Source organism: Miscanthus floridulus, chromosome 13, assembly GCF_019320115.1.
Source record: "Miscanthus floridulus cultivar M001 chromosome 13, ASM1932011v1, whole genome shotgun sequence".
NCBI lineage: Eukaryota > Viridiplantae > Streptophyta > Magnoliopsida > Poales > Poaceae > Miscanthus > Miscanthus floridulus.
In genome coordinates this window covers 43,846,248-43,853,161 of record NC_089592.1, presented here as the reverse complement: position 1 = coordinate 43,853,161, position 6,914 = coordinate 43,846,248, and the positions used below count along the sequence as shown (strand labels likewise).

Below are 6,914 nucleotides of genomic sequence, written 5' to 3'. Positions count from 1 at the left end.
TGTATATTTTCTCTGTACATGCCGAGCTAAGTTCATCGTACCAATTATTGTGTATCTTATAGGCTGCAGATAGCATGTTGATGGCGAAATCTGCTGCAATCATGCTTAGTGGAAAGAAGCCTATCCAGGGCGCAGGTTACTTTGGTTGGCTTTGAAGATGTGCTTGAAAATTATGAGAAATCAATACATAATATAGTTGCTGACCAGCCAGTTAGTGTTCCCGTTGAGGCTGGTGGCCATAAGTTCTATCTATACAAATTGGTAAATAAACCTACTGTAGTTAGCAGCCAATATTTCGACACAACAAGTTTATCTATTATTCTTAACTTGTGTTTGATTTTTATTAGGGTGTGTTCAGTGGAACTTTGCACCATAAACCTTGACTATGGTGAGCAATTTGATTTCCTTTTGCCCTATAGCTTCTAATGTACCATACAGTCATTTTTCTTTGGCCTATGCTGTGGTTGCAGAACTGTATTGAAGCGGTGCTTACTACTTTTGATCACACTTAAAAGTCTGGTTTAAAAAATATGATATTGTACTGCAGGTTGTGCAAAGTTTCCAGAAACTATTTGCGCAAACAAAATACAAGGAAGAAGCTAAGTTGTCTGAAGTCTCTGTAGGGCCTCTTCAGGACACCTAAGACTGTTGTAAAATTTCAGGTGAGGTTGTTGTTTTTTGAGTTGACATACGAAGTTATTGAAGTTCATGGACCTCCTTCTTGTCCATAGCTGTTGTAGTTTCACTGGTGGTGTTGAAGTTGTTGTAGTTTCTCTATTAATTATGATTTATGCTTGCCCACACCAAGTTTTTGTCCTTGTCCTTTCATAGATTTTTTTCTATTGTGATTTATGCTAACACATCTTGAACTTTGTTAATTGTGATTTGTGCTAGCACACCCCTCTTATTTGTCCTTGTCCTTTCATAGAAAAAATTGTCTCTTATGATTGTGCTAACACATCTTGAATTCTGTTAATTGTGATTTGTGTTAACTACATGCAGTAACAAAGGCATTTGTTTGTGATTGTGGACTAGGATTTTTATGCTAGGGGTTAGCTGGCTGATAACTGAGTGTTACTGCATATAGTTGCACTAGTATTGTTGACATCACTACTCATGCAAAAGCTATTTGACTATGAATGATATTTTCTAGTTGATAGAGGATAGGATCCTAAGTAAGTAGATTATAGGTGGCCATGTTAACACAGGATATTTAACTAAGTTCACAGGATATTTTATTTTTTGGTTCTTGCGTGCTTGTAGAAGTGTTGGGTTAGCTCCTTGATTTGGTTAGGGCAAAGTTAATCGAAGTGGGTAGGGAAGTGATTCAAATCAACTAATTTATTGAGTTTGTGTGTTATCCATCCAGAGTGCACAATATCAGAAGCTCTGCATGAGATAGATATATGATGTCATTTCATATTTAGGTGGTATCCTACATATTTTGGCACTTCTTTTGTTTGTATTAGTTAAATTCAGCATTAAGCCCATTCTGCTGCATCATAGATTTCATTAGAGGTCACTTCTGGACTTCAGTTTTGAAGTTAAGTATATAATTGTTCTCACAATGAAGGTGTTTGCTTTCAGGCTTCTGACACCACCAGGAACTCCACTATTCCCATCTCTAGAGGTTGTCTCAAAAGGTTCGCAGTGAGCCAAGCTGGAACGCCAAAGGCTCATCCAACTACCTTAAAATAAGGGTGAGCCATTTGAACATAAGATGTACTTTGGTTCTTTGAAGTGCAACTGTACAAGATTATCATAAGCAATATTTCTAACTGCACCAGACAAAGTCAGTGAAATTCCACCTCATTTGAACATAAACTGTACTTTGGTTCTACTCTGTTTATTGTGATTTGTGCCTACCCAAACCAATTTTTTATCCTTATCATTTGTGTTGGAATGTGTGTGAGATTATGTCCCTGCAACACACCACAGTCCATGACACTAGTTGATTTTTTTTGTATTTGGGAGGAGGCTGGTGAGCACATACCATTGCTTGTGTCTTTGTGAGTATGTGTGTGGAGGAGGCACAGGTGTGTCAGTGTTACCACGATTTGCTCGCCTCTAAATCCTAATTGATGCACATTCTTTGCTTAAGTTGCAGTAGCCATTATGCCTAATTGAGCTCGGCCCCTCCATTAACAATGACATTGATAAAGCATTTTTGTTTTACCCTGTACTACTTGTGTATAGCCTCATCCTCCTATAGTTTTGGATAGCTGGGCTGTCTTGTGGCCGTTGTAGTGGAATAGTAGGAGCTCACATCTTTTAATTGTGTGTTGCATATACGCATACACTATACAAGAAAGTTGTGTTTAGTATCGATTTCTTGATTGCACATTTATAAGTAATAAATTGCACACTTAAAATATTGTAATTATGGTGTTTAACATATGCAATATCTAGTCTTTATATATAACTTTGGCACTATTTTATATGGGAGGCGTGCATCGTAGCTGTTGTCTTAATCTGAGTTTTTTTGTTTGAAGTCAATATGCTGGTGCTCTGTCATTGATTATATCATAGGTTTGCTGTCTGTTTCTTTGTGATGTTCTTCTTTCACTATCTCTTTGGTAATAATATGATGTTGAACTTACTATAGGGTCTTATGGAAGAATTTCTGGAGTAGGGGTCACATATGAATATATGGTGTACAATAGGTATGAGTCCTTGCCTTTTTATCTTCCTTGAAATGTACTTTCAGTAGTGCAATAGTTCTGTAATGTTTTATATGGGCTAAAGCTTACTTGTCTTAGACCAGTAAAGACATGATGGTTACTGAAATGCTGAATATTCTTCATTCCGTGTATATGGTTAGTTCAATTGTGACAGCTAAATGCATAGATATTCAGTTTAGGGTGTTGATAGCTACCAACTTTGAAGCATTTTGTTCTGTACTTGGACCTGCTTCTTAAACTATGCATCTGTGAACTGATTATCTTGCAGAATGTGTGGTGCTTCTTCTCTTCCGTGCTGCTGCCTGATGGAATATCACCCTTGTGATGCTTGAAGAGACCGTTTTCAACAATGAAAGGACTATCATTCTGGGTCTGAAGAGACTAAGGTACATGAGACGTGTACCATGGAGCTTCTAACTAGACATATTATGTAAAAATCTATTGTTTTATAGGCATGCAACAAACGTGTGCTACCTTGTGCTAAAACACATGGTTTCTTCTCTGTTGGAAATCATGTGTTATGCAAGCAACCAACAACCATGTGCTAGTTTGTGCTAAAACACATGATTTTTTCTTTATTTAAAATCATGTGTTATGTAAGCAACCATCAACCATGTGTTAACTTATACTAAAACACATGGTCGTTGGATAGACAGACTCTATTTTTTGTTTAGCCTTTTACCCATTTCCTAAGTTTTCATCCGCCGCTGATTTTTCCTCCTCTCCCACCGTGCCCCGCGTGTCTCCACCCGTTGGCTCGCTTACGTTCCCCAAAATTTTCAGCTTCATTCGTTCAGGCGCGCCGCCCGCGCCAACTCCTGGCGCCTCCGCCAAAATCTCCCATGGCCGCTTACTCCATCGCGTTCCCCACTTCCCCGTCCCCTTTCCCTCTCTCCGAATCAAGCGCGCTGCCAAAATCCCCTCGCTCCTGCCAACTCCATTGCGCCGCGCCGCGCCGCTGCCTTCCAGCTCCTCCTACCCAAATCAAAGGAAGAACGTGGCCACTCTCACCACGCGCTTTCCTCACAGCCGCTTCGGCAAGAGCAAGAACAAGGGCGGCGTCGGCTTCCCCAAGACAGATCCAGCTCCTCGATGTGACGCCGGCAGGTTGGAGGCGGCCCACGCGGCAAGGGAGGCAAGAGGGTAGGGGTCCCATCCCATGTTCAATGGAGCCCCAAAGGTAACGCAAATCTGTCCCCATTCCATTCTGGGCGTCCCCACATCCGATCTATTGGGCAAAACGCAAAACCGATTTAGTACGCCTAGTTCTGGCTGCCAGAGAATTTGGAAAAGGCGCCGTTGGATTAGAAGACGAGCGTCCTGGCAAGTGGATACCTGCAGATACCAGTTTCTGGTAGCTGTTCGCTTTGCGTCTCCAAGTATTGCTCGATTTGGAGACTGGAGAGTGGAGAGAGAACACGAGAGAAGCCATCGTTCAGGAGAACCACAGAAACAATTGGATATGCACTAGAGGAGGAATAGCCTGTGAAATCTGCAATTTTGATAAAAATAATATAATATAATAATGAGTCACCCCAGTAAGCCTAAACTGAAGTTGATAAGGAAATCTTTAGACTATTCGTTTACTGCTGGAGCAGCTTTTATAGCGTGCATATGCTGCTCTTTTACTTTCATACTATAAGTTGCTATACAAAGTAATGAGAAATAAAAATGCAAACGTACTTTTGGGCCCAATCGATTTTCTGCAATGCTTTGTTTTGCAACTTCAGGTCTCGATGATCAGTCATAGTCAGATTGTTCTAAAACTTTGATTTTCGGTTCAGTCATAAATGAGATTATTCAAGGGTCTGAATTTCTGATGTAGTGATGTTAGCTATTCTGAGTGCAACTTACGTCAACATGTTAGATTATTATGATATATTTGGCTCATCAATTCTGAATGACACTTTTCTGTGATATCGAGTTCAAGGTTGGATCTATACTTACTACTTTTTTTCTCCTATCCTGCAGTCTGTTACCAAGGAGTACCAAGAGTTTTTAAGCTTTACGAACAAGGATGTAACCTTTGAAGTCATACTAGATATGTTTAGCTTTTTACAGTCTATTTGTACAACTTAAAGCTGGCTCACCCCCCCCCCCCCCCCCCCCCCCCCCCTCAGGTTGACTATAGATAGAACTATATGACAAGATGCTTGCAAAGATGGGTACAGATGGTGAAGAAGGCAGGAGAGCGTACAAGGCTTCTAGGGAGCAATCAGACCATGCTGCTGAGGCAGCACAGGGAGAAAAAGGTCTCTTCAGCTTTGATAGATTGGGTAAGAAATTCTTTTCGTCATGTAAATTTTAGAACTTACAGTGTTGTCAAGAGAAGCACGTATTGATAACTATAGTAGCCTAGTAGGTATATCTGTATATCAGAAAACTTGGAAGTAGAGGAATTGTTGGCTTGCATGGAGAATTCCATCACACAGCTAGGAATTTGTCGTCAGCATTTGTGAGTTCCACTTATTAGAATATTAACAGTCAATAAAAATGTCAGTACTAAATTGTGATAATCTGTACTGCCTCTAGTTTCAATTGGTTATGCGGTCATGATAGGATATGAATCAGATGTGATAACTTTGCTCTTTAAAATGCTGTAGCCTGTCACAAAGTAATATTGATCCATGTGTTCGTACTGTTTAATGTGGGAGCTGCCCTTAGCTTATTGGTTTCTCCTCAGTTCAATAGAAGCTATCCAGTTATAGTTGAGAAGCAGGTAAATGCTATGAACAAATAATTAAAGAGGTGAAATTGTTTCTTGGTTTTTATTTGTTAATGAATGCTGCTACTGTTAGAGCAGCAATTAGTTGCAGCTTCACCTCCTGCTTCGCTTATGATCGAGCTTAGCATTGTCAAATATGAGATGCTCTTGTTAAGCTCATCTATCTATGCATTCTTGGAGCTCTGGCCATCTACATAGCTCAATGCACTATTTTTGGCTTTGACATGGCGCTTATATATATTCAGTTGTTAAAATAATAGTTAATTCAAAAGTTGCTGAAAAGATAGCTTTATTTGATCCATCTTGTACACATTCAGTCCCTAAATTATTCCTGTTGAACGCATTGTTGCAGATTCCCATTTGTAGATGTGTATTCATCATTGTATTTCTTCTATAAAATTCCACTACTATATAGTTAATTTACTACTCTTTTGTTAATTCCACTGCTATTTCTTCTATGAAATTCAAACGGGAAAACAAATGCCTTTTCCTTTGCACATATTCTGTGTTCTGCTGTTTCGGCTAAACTTGCTCAGGAATTCAGGGAGGGACAGCATGATGGTCAACGGAGGACTAGCTACTTAGAGAGGGACTGAGGGAGGGCGCAGCCAAGAACAACAGCGTTGGGATGATTCTATATTGTGTAAGCATGGCTCCCTAACCTTGGGTTGTAATTTTATTTGTGTAAACAGTATATTGCCTTTGCCTATTGTTCTTCACAACATAAACACACCTTTTCTTTGATTCCATATTTTTTTTATTTCATATCTAATCAGTAAAAACTAGTTAGCTATTTGGAAGTATATCTGAGTGTTACTTGGACGTAATAATGTCTAATTATCCTTAATTGTGAAGATTGATGACACTAAGAATTATCTGTTCATATGTACTAGTAATGCGCTTGTATGTAGATAGGCTTTTGTCTAACTGAATAACATATGTGTTGCTTGCTATCTTGCTAACTTACTGGTATACTATTGCAGGTTTTGCTTCAACTGCCATTTCCTTCTACTTGCTGCTACTAAGATTTTGTTTTAACATATTTTGTGGAATCCTTTGACCATTGAATGGATAAGCGAGTCTAGGAAAGCAATGTCCACAGTAATGTTGGGCATATATTCTACAATAATTCTTTGAAAACAAATGTACTACTGTTGTGATTCATTATTCTAGATATAAATTTATATTTGGATTTTGTAAATACACTTTTTGGCAGATGAGTATCCAGGAGGATTGCTTTAGATAGCATGATTTGCATAACTTGTTGGGCCAATGGCATCAAATAAATTTCCAATATGAGATGAGCTTCCTGGATAATTATTGAACACTAGGTCATTCTGTACTTTCCAATTGACACAGTCATACAAGTATTGAGAAGTTGGATAATTTGTCTACAGTTTGTTGTTTTTATACAGAGATATGCATATGAACTGAAAGTGATTTATGTATGATTTGTGGCTATGCTAAATGGATACTTGTATGAATTGAAAGTTGAGTAGTAGTTTTGT

General features: G+C 38.8%; 1 long non-coding RNA gene across 1 annotated transcript; it reads left to right on the top strand.

The window, feature by feature from the left end:
• The first annotated feature begins 3,425 nt into the window (after positions 1-3,425).
• LOC136501626 (uncharacterized) lies at positions 3,426-6,592 on the top strand. Its single transcript, XR_010770337.1, has 5 exons — positions 3,426-3,861; positions 4,653-4,700; positions 4,802-4,957; positions 5,951-6,049; positions 6,390-6,592. It is a non-coding gene; the product is annotated as an uncharacterized lncRNA (long non-coding RNA).
• The last annotated feature ends 322 nt before the right edge of the window (positions 6,593-6,914 follow it).